Here is a 14,540-nt window from a genome sequence, read left to right as displayed (position 1 = left end):
TAATAAATTTTAACTTGATAAATGAGCGAAGTCTTGTAATACAAGTAGTTTGTGACACCAAATGTCACATGATCACAACTGAGCCAATTGTTCTTGAAATTCGCTTTGATACACAAGTGCTTTGGATTACAAGCGTGTTTCTGGAATGAATTATTCTTGCAAACCAAGGTTTTACTGTATATATTAATGCAGTGATCAATTGCATATTGATCCATATTCGTTCCATATTTTTGTCTAACATATAATCCTTATGTAATTTTCACTCATTGTCCCACTGATGTCCCTAAGGTCAAAAAACAATTCTCCACAAATACTTTTACATTTCTGCATGGTTAGGGCTTTCTGAGAAAAAAAAAAAAGTCTAATTTGAATAGCAATCCTGAAGAGAAAGATTTCTGGAGTGACAAAAAGTTTTACCTTCCTCCCTCCCCAGCCACTTGTTTACATTCCAAAAATGTGAATTAGAGATCTTTCCCACATAGGCTTTGTTTACATTCCAGAGCCAGGATCTCTCTGTCCATCTTTGGAAGGAAGGATGGGCAGCTGTGAAGGCCATGCTAGATAAGCTCTGAGACCGATAATTTTAGACTTATTTTTATGTAGTCTGTACATGTAGGTGACACCAGGCCCTTTTTCTGTCACCCCATGGGAAAACAGGGCATAGGAGACTGAGACTAAGATAGCTGTGTCAGTAAAAGCAGTTTATCTCTGATCCAGATCTGGAGGTTTCATGTGTGTAAGTGTGTTTGTGCAACTGTGGTAGCATCTCAGACCCTTTATAATTTAGGACTTAACACTTGATAACTTTTTTCCTCCCTAAATCCAGGATCTTATTGGGGAATCCCATGTTGCATTTACTTTGTCAAGTCTCTTTAGTGTCTTTTAATATTCACCCTTTAACCTTTCTTTGTCATTCATTACACCAGCACTTGTGAAGAGTTTAGACCATTCTTTCAATAGTTGTCTTCTTTTTTACACATAAAATATATATATATTCTTCTGTACCTTGCTTAATCACTTAACAATGTAGCTCTGAGATTATGCTCTATCAGTGTATTGAAATATTTCCTTCTTTTTTTTTTTATGACTGCACAATATTTCATTGGTTGGGTATCCTGTTTCCCTAGTATGTAGCATATACAGTAGGTATTCAGTGAGTGTTTGTTGAGGAAGTGGGTGGTTCCAAAAAAAGAAAAGAAAAAAAAAAAGGAGGACGAAAGAAGTGGATGTGGAAAACTGAGCAGAAGAGCAACATATGGCCTGGACAGAGAATAACTGGGGGTCAGACAGACTTGGGATATGAATCCAGCTTTCCTGGCATTAGGCAATTTGGCACAGTAGTTAAGCAAATGAGCTCTGAAACCAGAGCACCTAGGTTTGTCTCCCCACTTACTTAGCTGTGTTCCCTTGAGAAGGTTACTAAATCAATTGTTCTCCAGTTTCCTCATCTGTTAAGTGGAAATAAGAGCACCTATTTCATACAGTTGTTGTGAGGACTCAAGAAATATTAGCTATACTTTATACATGGAGCTCAATGAATGTTAGCAGTACCTTATAATTACTATATTATTAATAATACTTTGTAATTACTCTATAATTTTTCCAAACTCCAGTCTCTTCATATGTAAAAGAGGGCTAGTAATACCCATTCAACAGGGAAGCTGTTGAGGACTAGGTGATGCAATGCTTGTAAGGCACCTAGCATAGTGATGGGCACAGAGAAGCAATCATTAAATGCTGTCATTCAAGGCTGGGGGGCGGGGGGCAGAGGAGAAACATGATTACTGGGATGATGAGCAGTACAGCTAATTCCCTGAGGATTGTACTATTTATCTTATTCTTTTTTTTAATGTTTATTTATTTCTGAGAGAGAGAGAGAGAGAGCATGAGCATGTGCGCAAGCTGGGGAAGAGCAGAGAGAAGGGGGACGGAGGATCTGAAGCAGGCTTTGCACTGACAGGAGGAAGCCCCATGTGGGGCTTGAACTCGCGAAGGGTGAGATCATGACCTAAGCCAAAGTCGTACACGCAACCGACTCAGCCACCCAGGTGCCCCTTGTTTACTTTATTCTTAACTCAAGCCCAAACACAAACCTCTTGGCTTTGGAGTTCCACAAACCTATTTGTGTTTAAATTCCAGTTAGGACACCTGCAAGCTGTGTGATCTTGGACAGTTTGTACCGAGTTTATTGAAAATACACTTGGACAAGTTAATCAAACTTCCTGATCCGTATTTTCCTCACTGATAAAACAGGTGTAACAATAGTACCTATCTCAAAGTTGTTGGAATTAAATAGAATGATGAGTGTAAATCTATCTGATCTCACCTTAGATGCGGATTAAAACAAAAAAAGTAAAGCAGACCCCTGCCTATGTATGTATGCATTGCAAAATATTTTTCTGATTACCTCCCCGTCGAGGCCACAGGAATGTGACTTGCAAGCCTCCAACTCAGTGCCACTTCCAATTTTGCTTCTAAAACAGGACTTTTAAAGTGCCTAGAGATCTGTATATGTAAAACTGAAAGCAAAAATAAGTCAAGATTAAATTCTTCTAATTCACTGAACAAGATCATCAGTGATATAAAAAGTAAATCTGAATTCATAAATTTGAGGTCATGATTGGATAATGTTCTGGGGGATAGGACACAATCAAAGCTGTGGAAAACTTCTTATCTTTAGGTTTTAGTTCTATTTTATTAGGCTCAGGCAATAAGGTTAAGGAAATAACTCTCAGGAGCAACTGCCAAATGAAAGTTTCATTGTTCTCTTTTATTACCACCACCCCAAAACATCCCTCAGGCCTCCAAGGGAAGGAAGAAAAGTCAGATAAAAGGCAAAATAATACAAGTGGCAAGGTAAGAATCCTCTTGTACCCTTCATGAATGTGAGCTCTGAGTAGCCCCTGGTGCAGGCAACCAGTGCCTGTGGTGGGTAGCGGAGTTTCATTGAGGAAGCCATGTGTCCTAGTTGCTGTCCCATTTTTTCCAGGAGATGGGGGTGGGCAATATCCTTATAAGGTCTAATTAGATAATATGAGCATTGGCAAGTTTATCAATGACCTAGATTCTGGCTCCCTGGATTCAGTCATAGTCAAAATAACCTGACCTTGGTAGGTCAGTCATTCCACAAAGAATACATAAGATATGAATGTTCTTGGGACTCCTGGGTGATTCGGTCAATTAAGTGTCTGACTCTTGATTCCAGCTCAGGTCATGATCTCACGGTTTGTGAGTTTAAGCCCTGCATCAGGCTCTGCGCTGACAGTACAGAGCCTGCTTGGGATTCTCTCTGTCTCTCTCTCTCTCCCTCTCTCTCAGCCCCTCCCCCTGCTTGCACTCTCTGTGTCCTTGTCTTATTTAAATAGATGAACTTTAAAAAAAAAAGATATGAATGTTCTTATATTCATTTTGTGAAAGGAAAATGTCACACTTTCACATTTTTTATTAGCTGCAGAAAGTAACTTTGATTTATTACTTGGTATACATTTGGTATATATTTTGCTAACATTAGGAAGACATATATTAAAATCCAACATATGATATTCAGTCATAATAGAAACCTGACAGTAAAATAGAAGTCTGACATCTAAGGACCAACTTGTTCCTTGTGTCTCACAGTGACGTAGTTCCTTTGTATGTTATTGAATGAATGAAGTAGCAAAAACCAGATTTGAATTTATGTCTAACTCCCAAACCCATTTTCATTTTATTTGGGCATGATGTACTTATAAGCAGTCCTTTCTAAATCCCATGAAAATTATCCTGTGAGAAGAATAAATGCTAATGAGTAAAATAGCTGTCATTTTTGTAGTAGCCCACCAGTGGCAGTGTGCTTAGAATTACAGAATCACACAGAATTCCAGGGGGTAGAAAAGACCATTAACATTATCAAATCTAGGGATTTTCAAATATGTTCAGGTAATAGAGCTCCTAGAAGTCACAGTGCTCTTTGCAAAACATCACAGATTGCTGAGAGCTAATATCATTACATAAACAAGAAATGATTTCACTAGCAGACACAGCATGGTGTAACGGGAAGGACCAGCCTTTGAAGTCTCACAGATTTGACTTTTCCATTCACTAGCTTGTGACTTTGAGTAAGTTAATTACTCGAGTTAGTTAACCTTTTTGTACCACTGATGCCTCATGTGAAAAATGAGGAAAGTAAATCCCTGTTTCAGGGTTGTTAAGGATTACTTTTAGCACATGTAACTGTTTACACACTGACAAATGGTAGCTATAGGTCCATAATTTTGTATCCAAAGTACTCCAAGCCAGATTTACTTCAGAATTGGGATTTTTTTTTGGATTTAGAAAATGTAATATAGGAAATGGGTCATATAAGTAAGATCCAGTTGAGTCTAAGGCAGTACTCTATAATCTAACACGTCTATGTTTCTGCAGTTTGTACCAAGTTTATTGAAAATACACTTTTTTCAAACCATCTTGCATTTAGTTTGGGAATTTGGACTTGTGGATAAGGAATTGTAAACATTATTTGAAGATAATATGACTGCTATATATAGGTAGATCTCCAAAGTTTAAGACAATATGTATTTTTTTTTTTTTTGATGAAAGATATATTGGTGCCACATTCAAATCCTTTTTCCCAGTTGATGCATCCAATCTCCAGTAACTACCAGTGTTGGTTGATAACAACTCACAGTTTTTCCCCTTCTTGGAAACTTGTCCTCAACCAAACAAGAGCCATCTCTCCCGGGGGCAAAGGAAGTGGGGAGAATTGTCAATGGCTGTCTGACATAATCCCATGTCTGAAGATAGTAATTTTAGAGTATAATTCTTGTTTCAGAGTTTCCCTGTGGGATTAGATTGAAGCTGGTCTTCAAATCCACACTGGGGTTCTGGGGTGCCTGGGTGGCTCAGTCAGTTAAATGTCCAACTCTTGGTATTGGCTCAGGTCATTCATGAGTTCAAGCCCCTTATCAGACTCCACGCTGGAAGTGTGGAGCCCGCTCAGGATTCTCTCTCTTTCTGCTGCCACCCCCCAAAATAGATAAATAAACCTAAAAAAAATCTACACTGTTCCTTAGTTTTTCTCCCCTCTCTACTACTGCTTATCTCTCTCCTCTTTTCCTAAGAGCAAATCCCTCCATAAATCAATTGAACTAGAATGCCTATCTCAGGCTCTGCTTCTAGGGAACCTAAGACATTTGTTGCCAAGAGTGCTCCTCAAAAGCGGATACTAAATGATGGAATTCTGGAGTTGGATCATACAGACTGTGGTAGATGGAGCATGAAATTCTCTGGCATACTGTAGATGCAATTGCAGTCTTTTGCCTGTAGTGAATTGGGGTGGGACACAGGTAGAAGGAAGGGGATGCTCAGTGTAACAGGTACAATGTCTCAGGCATTCGAAAGATATTTGGGAAATAACAACTATAGGGATTGTGGAAGTGGGTGACTATTGCTAAGAGCCATTGGTTAACTGATGAAAGAAAATGACAGGCTCAGATCTGTTAATCAACAATTCAAAGCAAAGGACCTCACTGTTAGCATTTAAAGAAACCCTCATCTTTTGCAGCGAATGGTCAGAGACAGTTAATTATAAAGCAGAATAGTGAGAATTGGAGAATTGTTTTATTATATATATTTTAATTATTTAATATACAGTAAAATATTGGTTTCAGAAGAATTCAGTGATTCATCACTTACATACAACATCCAGTGCTCATCACAACAAATGCCCTTCTTAATACATATCACCCATATAGCCCACCTCCCACCCACATGCCTCCATCAACCCTCAGTTTGTTGCCTATTGTTTAAAGTCTATTGTAGTTTGTTTCCCTTTCTCCTCTTTTTTTCCCCATCTTCCTATATGTTCATCTGTTTTATTTCTTAAATTCCACATATGAATGAAATCATATATTTGTCTTTCTTTGGTTGACTTATTTTGCTTAGCATAATACATTCTAGCTCCATCTATGTCATTACAAATGGCAAGGTTTCATTTTTTTTGATGGCTGAGTAATATTCCGTTGTATATGTATACCACATCTTCTTTATCCATTCATTGGTCGATGGAAATTTGGGCTCTCTCCATAGTTTGGTTATTGTTTATAATGTTGTTATAAACATCAGGGTACATGTACCCCTTCAAATCTGTATTTTTGTATCCTTTGGGTAAATACATAATAATTTAATTGCTGGATCATAGGGTAGTTCTATTTTTAGTTTTTTGAGGAACCTCCACACTGTTCTTCAGAGTGGTTGCACCAGTTTGCATTCCCACCAGTAGTGCAAGAGGGTTCCCCTTTCTCTGCATCCTCACCAACACCTCTTGTCTCTTGTGTTGTTAATTTTAGCCATTCTGACAGGTATGAGGTGGTATCTCATCATGGTTTTGATTTGTATTTCCCTGATGATGAGTGATGTTAAGTATCTTTTCATGTGTCTGTTAGCCATCTGGATGTCTCCTTTGGAAGAGTGTCTATTCATGTCTTCTGCTCATTTCTTAACTGGGTTATTTGTTTTTTGGGTGTCAAGTTTATAAATTCATTATAGATTTTGGATACTAATCCTTTTTCAGATATGTCATTTGCCAATATCTTCTTCCGTAGGCTGCCTTGTAGTTTTGTTGATTATTTCCTTTGCTGTGCAGAAGCTTTTTATCTTGATGAAGTCCCTATAGATAGATAAAGACCCCCCCCAAAAATGAAAATTACAGGCCAATATCTCTGATGAAACTGGCTGCAAAAATTCTCAACAATATGCTAGAAAATTGCATTCAACAATACATTAAAATAATTATTCACTATGACCAAGTGGGATTTATTCCTGGCCTGCAGGGCTGGTTCAATATTTGCAAATCAAGCAATGTGATACATCACGTTAATAAAAGAAAGGATAAGAACCATATCCTGCCAATAGATGCAGAAAAAGTATTTGACAAAATATAGGATCCATTTTTGACAAAACCCCTCAACAAAGCAGGAAGAGATGGAACATACCTTAATATCATAAAGGCCATATATGAAAGACCCACAGCTAATATCATCTTCAGTGGTGAAAAACTGAGAACCTTTCCCCTGTGGTCAGGAACAAGACAAGGATGCCCACTCTCACTATTATTATTTACTATAATACTGGAAGTCTTAGCATCAGCAATCACACAACAAAAAGAAATAAAGGGCATACAAATCACCAAGGAAGTAGTCAAACTTCCACCATTTGCAGATGATATGATACTCTATTTAGAAAACCTGAAAGACTCCACCAAAAAATTACTAGAACTGATACATGAATTCAGCAAAGTCGCAGGATGTAAAATCAATGCACAGAAATTGGTTGCATTTCTACACAAAAATGAAGAGGCAGCAGAAAAATAAATCAAGGAATCAATCCCATTTACAATTGCACCAAAAACAAGATACCTAGGAATAAACCTAACTAAAGAAGTAAAAGATCTGTAATTTGAAAACTATAGAAGACTTATGAAAGCTATTGAAGAAGACACAAAGAAATGAAAAAACATTCCATTGTCATCAATTGGAAAAATAAAAATAGTTAAAATGTCTGTACTAGCCAAAGCAATCTATACACTTAATGCAATCCCTATCAAAATACCACCAGCATTCTTAGCAGAGCTAAATCAAACAGTCCTAAAATTTGTATGGAACCACAAAAGACCCTGAAGAGCCAAAGCGATCCTGAAAAAGAAAAACAAAACTGAAGGCATCACGATTCCAGATTTCAGGCTATATTACAAAGCTGTAGGGATCAAGACATTATGGTACTGCCACAAAAACAGACACATAGATCAGTGAAACAGAATAGAACACCAGAAATTGACCCACAACTATATGGTCAACTCATGTTCAACAAAGCAGGAAAGAATATCTAGGGGAAAAAAGATAGTCTTTTCAACAAAAGGTGTTGGGAAAACTGGATGATGACACACAGAAGAACGAAACTGGACCACTTTCTTACACGATACACAAAAATAAATTCAAAATGGATGAAAGACCTAAGTGTGAGATAGGAAATCATCAAACTCCTGGAGGAGAACACCCGCAGCAACCTCTTTGACCTTGGCCAGGGCAACTTCTCAATAGACATGTCACAGAAGGCAAGAGAAACAAAAGCAAACATGAGAATTGGAGAATTTTAGAAAAGACTGAATTTTCAGTATAGGAGAGTCTCCTCATAAAACTTGGGTCCTGATAGGGAAAAAGTAGAACCCTGAGATCTGAGGCAAAGATATCTAAGTAAATGTCCTTGAGAAATTTGAATCCCAAGATTCCTCTGAATCCTCTAGTAACCGAACTAACATGAGTTTGCTTCTTGGTGAATCACGGATAGAAACTACACCAGGTGAGTTGTTGCATGAACGAAACTATTTGCAGCAAATAAGGAGATCACGGGGAATAACTTCCAAAGCCAGGACTCCCTGAGCAAGGGTGAATGGGCTCCTTTCATTTAGGATTAGGATGAATATTTAAATAGGGAAGTCTTGTCATATATGTAGAGGCAGGCATAAGGTCATGCATGCTCCTTAAGGAAACATGCCTGCACATACAGTATATGTTATATAAATGAAGCTTGTGCTCCTCCTTGGGTGGAGATTTTAGTATTATAATGAGGTAAAAGTAATTGTCGGTCATTCCAGAGACCATGGCTTATCTGCGCAGGCGCAAGTTGGGGAGTTAGCTCAAACTGGTCCGGGTGATCTGGGCCACCACAGCTCTTCCTCTGAGTAGTTGTTATTGCCTGTGGGATGGTTTCAGTTTCCATCATGAGATGTTATGCCTGTAGGGTCTTTTGTCTGAGTTAAGAGATGAGCCAGAAAGAAAAGCTTAAGGGAAAATGTGGAACAAATGTCAGTGGGTACAAGCAGGTGAGCAGTAAACATCAGGTCTTGGGGTCTAGCTGGTGACACTCTGGGCCTATATAAGTGACTGTCTCTCAGGAAGGAAGATAAAGACTCATCCCTCCGCACTTTGTAGGTACCTTATAAAACAATGCAAGTCCTCTTGAGGATATGCCCTGATTTCTCCTTCTGGTCACGGATCCATAACTAGGATCAAATAGCCCAATGAGGCAAGATTATATCCCAGAGTAGCTATAGGACCCGACTTCCATATAATGGCAAGTAGTAGGGGAGTATAACTGAGAGTTAGATAAATGGGTGTGAGATTTAAGGCTGGATAAGGGAGAGTCATCAGTATCAGGGCACTGTGCTATGACACAGGATTTAATATTCTGCAAGGACCCCAAGAGATGGTTCTACACTACTGGGATGGTTCTTTGAAGCTTGAAAAAAACGATAACCCATATCCGCATTAAATCAAACAGACATGCCAGAACTGCCAGGAAAAACTGTGGCTAAAGGAATCAAAAGGTTCAAAGAGGTAGGCTTGCTATAATGGATCTATTATCTAAGACTGAAAAATCCACCAGTTGATTGTGCTTTTGTGGAAGGGCCTGGAAGATACTCCATTTATTGAAGCACCAAGGAATGCACTAGGTAAGGAAAGCACTAGCATCATTGAGAATCTTGTAGCAACTGTTGTCTCTAAGTCAGGACTGATGGTAGGAAGTGTGCTCCCTAGTAGCAGTGGGGATAAGACTTCAGACTAGAGGCCAGATGACAGTACTTAACCCTCAGAAGGGTGGACTTAATGTCAGAATGGTAGCCAGGAAGGTCTGGCTGACAGATTTTGGAGATACCTCAAAGAACATGTTCTCAGAGCCAATATAGATTGCCTATTATATATAACTAAAAGAGATCAAGAATGGATAAGTAGACAAAAAAGACAATTAATATATTATTCTACTTATATGAGGCATCTAAAGTAGTCAGATTCATAGAAACAGAAAATAGAATAGTGGTTGTCAGAGGCTGGGGAAGGGGTAGATGGGGAGTTACTTAATAGGTATAGAGTTTTAGTTTTGCAAGATGAAAAAGTTCTGGAGATCTCTTGCACAACAATGTGAATATACTTAACACTACTGAACTGTACACTTTTTAATTTTTTTGTTTTTGCATTTTATTTATTTTTGAGACAGAGAGAGACAGAGCATGAACGGGGGAGGGGCAGAAAGAGAGGGAGACACAGAATCGGAAGCAGGCTCCAGGCTCTGAGCCATCAGCCCAGAGCCCAACGCGGGGCTCGAACTCACGGACCGCGAGATCATGACCTGAGCTGAAGTCGGACACTTAACCGACTGAGCCACCCAGGCGCCCCTGAACTGTACGCTTAAACATGGTTAAGATAGTAAATTTTATGTTGTGTTTTTTCATCATAATTTTTTTAATTATTAAGAAAATGGATGAGGAGGAAAAGGCTGAAAATCTTTGCCTATTGTCAGACTCAGAAACTACCAACTGAAGGAGACCAGGTTCCCATCACGAAGGACCCTGCAAAATCACAGCAAGTAAATATGGTAGTGATTCCCCGAGTCCTTCCCCAAAGGGAACTATGGCCATTTGTATATTATTTATATATAATAATATTAAATATATATTAATATATAATATAAAATTAATATTCAATATATACTTATATATTTATGTTATATACTATAACTCTAGTATTCTAGCTATCTGAATAAAAATACCCAGATCTTTTTAGGGTTGATGAATACAGGATCCAAATTAACACTGATACCCGGGGACCTAAAACATTAACATTGTTCTTTTATTGAAATAGGAGCATAAGTGAATCAGTTAATAAATGGAGTCTTTGGCCAGATTCTACTAGATACAGACCTACCCAGTTATTTCCCCTGTTTCTGAATGTATAATTGAATGGGCATACATAGAAATGAAAGAACTCTCACATTAGTTTCTGATCTGTAGAATATGAGCTACTAAGTAGTTGTAAGAAAGGCCAACCGGAAGCCCCTGAAACTGCTTCTTGACAATGGCCAACATAAATAAAAAACTTGTCACATTTTAGGGGACTGGCAGAGTTTAGTGCCTCCCTCAAAACTTTAAAGAATGCAAAAATGATGGTCACTGTCATATTCACAATTTTTAAAAATTTTTTAAAATGTATTTTTGAGAGAGAGAGAGAGAGAGTAAGGAAAGGGGCAGAGAGAGAGGGAGACACAGAATGCGAAGCAAGCTCCAGGATCTGGGCCGTTGGCAGAGCCCGACATGGGGCTTGAACCCACGAACCGTGAGATCATGACCTGAGCTGAAGTCAGACGCCTAATTGACTGAGCCACCCAGGCACCCCTGTCATATTCACGTTTAATTCACCAGTCTGTCCTCTGCAAAAATTGATGGACCATGGCAGATAGCAAGAAGACTAACACAAATTTGATCAAGAAGTGGCTCCAACTACACCTGCTATGCTAGATGTGATAGCTTTCTAGAAGAGTTCAACAGGTACATGGTGTGCAGCCACTGATCTGGCAAATATATTCTTTTCCACACCCATCTGAAAAGATGATCACATAGGATGGGCAACAGTATACATTCATGGTCTTGACCCACTGTCATGTTAATTCACATGCTCTCTGTCCATAAGATAGTCTAAAGGGACCTGAACTTTTTGGAAAACATCATATTGGCCCAGTATGCCAATACCGTCATGTTAATCAGACATAATAAGAAGTAAATGTCAATTGGTCTGGATGTCTTAGTAAGTAAGGCACATGTACTCCAGAACGTGAGGCAGAAACTACACAAAGATTAGAGGCTTACCACATCAGTAAAGTTTTTAGGGGTTCAATGATCTGAAATTTTCCAGGACATTCCCTCCAAAGAAAAGAACAAGCCATTGCACAAAGTACCTCTTACCACCAAGAAGAAAACACATTTGGTAGACATATTTGGGTTTTGGAGGCAGCATATTCTGCACTTGGAAAATACTGCTATGACCCATTTATAAGTGGATACAAGTTGGTACCTTTGACTGGGGCCCAGAGCAAGAATGGGCTCTGAAAGGTCAAGGCTAAGGCATAAGCAAATGCTATATAACTCAATAAATCCCATGATACTTGAGCTATCTGGGGTAGACAACAACACGGTATGAAACCTCTGGCTACCTACCAGTCAATTCAAATATTTGGTCATCCATGGATTTCTAAATTAAATTGATTCAAGTTTACCTCATATGTGCTTACTGTATTCCAGGCCCTGTCCTGGACACCAAAGACACAAAGATGTAATAAAACCCATCCCCTGTTCCCAAGTAACTCAGAGTCTAATTTTACTCTTACTATTGCATGCTGTTTGATTCATCCATTCTTCTATCCTTCCTGGCATTTGCTAAGTAAGATTCAGGTAGTAACAAAGAGGGGTCAGATGGGGAAAAACTTGAGAACAATTCTATTAACTAAAAATATACTACACATTAGGCCAAGACCACCATGATTTGATTTGAACAATCCATATTAGTCATGATTTATTTTTAAGTTTATTTGAGAGAGAGTGAGCATGAGCATGAGAAGGGGATGGTCAAAGAGACAGAGAAAGAGAGAATCCTAAGCAGGCTCAGCACTGTCAGTGTGGAGCCCAGTGCAAGGCTCAAATCCACAAACTGTGAGATCATGACCTGAGTGGAAACCAAGAGTTGGATAGTTAACCAACTGAGCCACCCAGGCAGCCCAGTCAAGCTTTAACAATAAAATCTCATTTACTGAGTCCATACTATATGCACACACTTCATATACATTTATTTTCCCCAATAATTCTGCAAGGTATTATCATCTCTCACTCTCCACATGGAAAGATGGAGGATTATTAGGCAATTAAGTAAAACATTCAAGTCACATACAGAGTGGTGGAGCTCAGATTTGAATATATGACTACTGCTAGCACCTCAAACCCTCTTTACCATTACACCTTACTACCTTCGTGCTACTTCCAGCAGTCCACAGTGGTCTAAAAATATTTTAATCTGTTCCAACTCTTTCATTTAACATATCTGCTGCCCTCCAGTGACCAGTGAGCTCTTCAAAGCACTCCTTTTCATTTGTGATCAGGAGATTCTTATAGAGGAAGTGCAAATGTCTTCTCTCTAGGATCATTTAGTTAAAGGGAACACTCACTCAAGCTAGCTTAAACAAATAGTAATGGTGGCAGAGGGAGGTATTTTAACAACAAAGGAATGGAAGCTGAAACAGAGCAGACCTGAGCTGAAACCAAGAGTCAGATGCTTACCCACTGAGTCACCCAAGCACCCCTGATTCGGCAAAGTTTTGTAGTTTTCGGGGTAGCAGTCTTTTGCCTCCTTGGTGAAGTTTGTTTTTAAGTATATTATTCTTTTTGATGCTATTGTAAGTGGAGTTGTTTTCTTAATTTCCTTTTTGGCTTGTTCATTGTTAGTATATAAAAAACCAACTGATTTTTGTATGTTGGTCTTGTACCCTGTAACTTTGCCAGATTTATTAGTTCTATTTTTGTAGACTTTTTTTTTTTTTTTTAAAGAACAAAAAAATCTCACTGGCAAATAAGCAACCCAGGGAAAGAAAAAGGATAACTAGGCTTCATGAGGACAGGAATGTTGAAGCTATTTTCTGAGGTTGGTCTCTCTCTAGGGTTATATAACCTATCAAGTCCACTTCATTCTTGCCAGCTTCCCCAGCTTACACATGGCCCACCATTCGTGCTCTAGTCCCATGTTGGGAGTAGTTTACTTAAAAAATAAATTAAAATATGGGGTGCCTGGGTGACTCAGTTGGTTGAACGTCCGACTTCAGCTCAGGTCATGATCTCATGGTTCATGGGTCTGAGCCCCACGTTGGGCTCTGTGCTGACAGCTCAGAGCCTGGGAGCCTGCTTCAGATTCTGTCTCCCTCTCTCTCTGCCCCTCCCCTGCTGGTGCACTGTATCTCTCTCTCTCTCAAAAATAAACATTACAAAAAAATTTGTAAAAAATAAGAGTAGGACTGGAATATCTGTCCCACTGGACTGTTAAATAACTCTGTATTCAATACGTATTAGTTATTATGAGTAGACTACATGTTGGGCACTATGCTAGATATTGGGGATAAAAGATGTATGACACTCCATCTGCCATCAGGGTGTTCATGATCTAGAAGGGGAAAATATAATTTACAAATAAAAAGGGGAAAATTCATTTACAAATAAAATAATATTACAGTAAAAATGTGTGTAAAGGAATGGAAGCTTGAAACAGAATGGCATGTTGGAGATAAATGTAAGGATGTGACATGCTCAGATATGAGATTTAGGTAGTTTGTGAACTAAAGGGAGTGACTCCATAGGGAGGCTATGATATGTGCAAACTCATATGTGACGGAGCAAAAAAGGTTGAACTGGGAGGGTAGCAGTGTAGAATAGAGCCTTGCTGTGCCTAGAAACATGAGCTCCTTTCTCCCACAGCTTGAGACACGACACACTCAGATCATCATGACACACCTTAACCATTTAGGGGGTTCTAAGGAACCCTGTTCAGCCATTTTTCAGGCACCGCTTTATAGAGGAGAAAACAGGCTCAGAGATCAAGGCCATTATTGCACTATTACAGGGGCACTATTCACATTGTATTCTATGAAAATGGCCCTCCCTGGAAGACAAACATGAATGATGGCCCCTGAAGTTG

Source organism: Panthera tigris, chromosome C1 (genome assembly GCF_018350195.1).
Source record: "Panthera tigris isolate Pti1 chromosome C1, P.tigris_Pti1_mat1.1, whole genome shotgun sequence".
Lineage (NCBI taxonomy): Eukaryota > Metazoa > Chordata > Mammalia > Carnivora > Felidae > Panthera > Panthera tigris.
The sequence above is the reverse complement of the archived record's forward strand: the minus strand, read 5'-3'. Positions refer to the sequence as shown.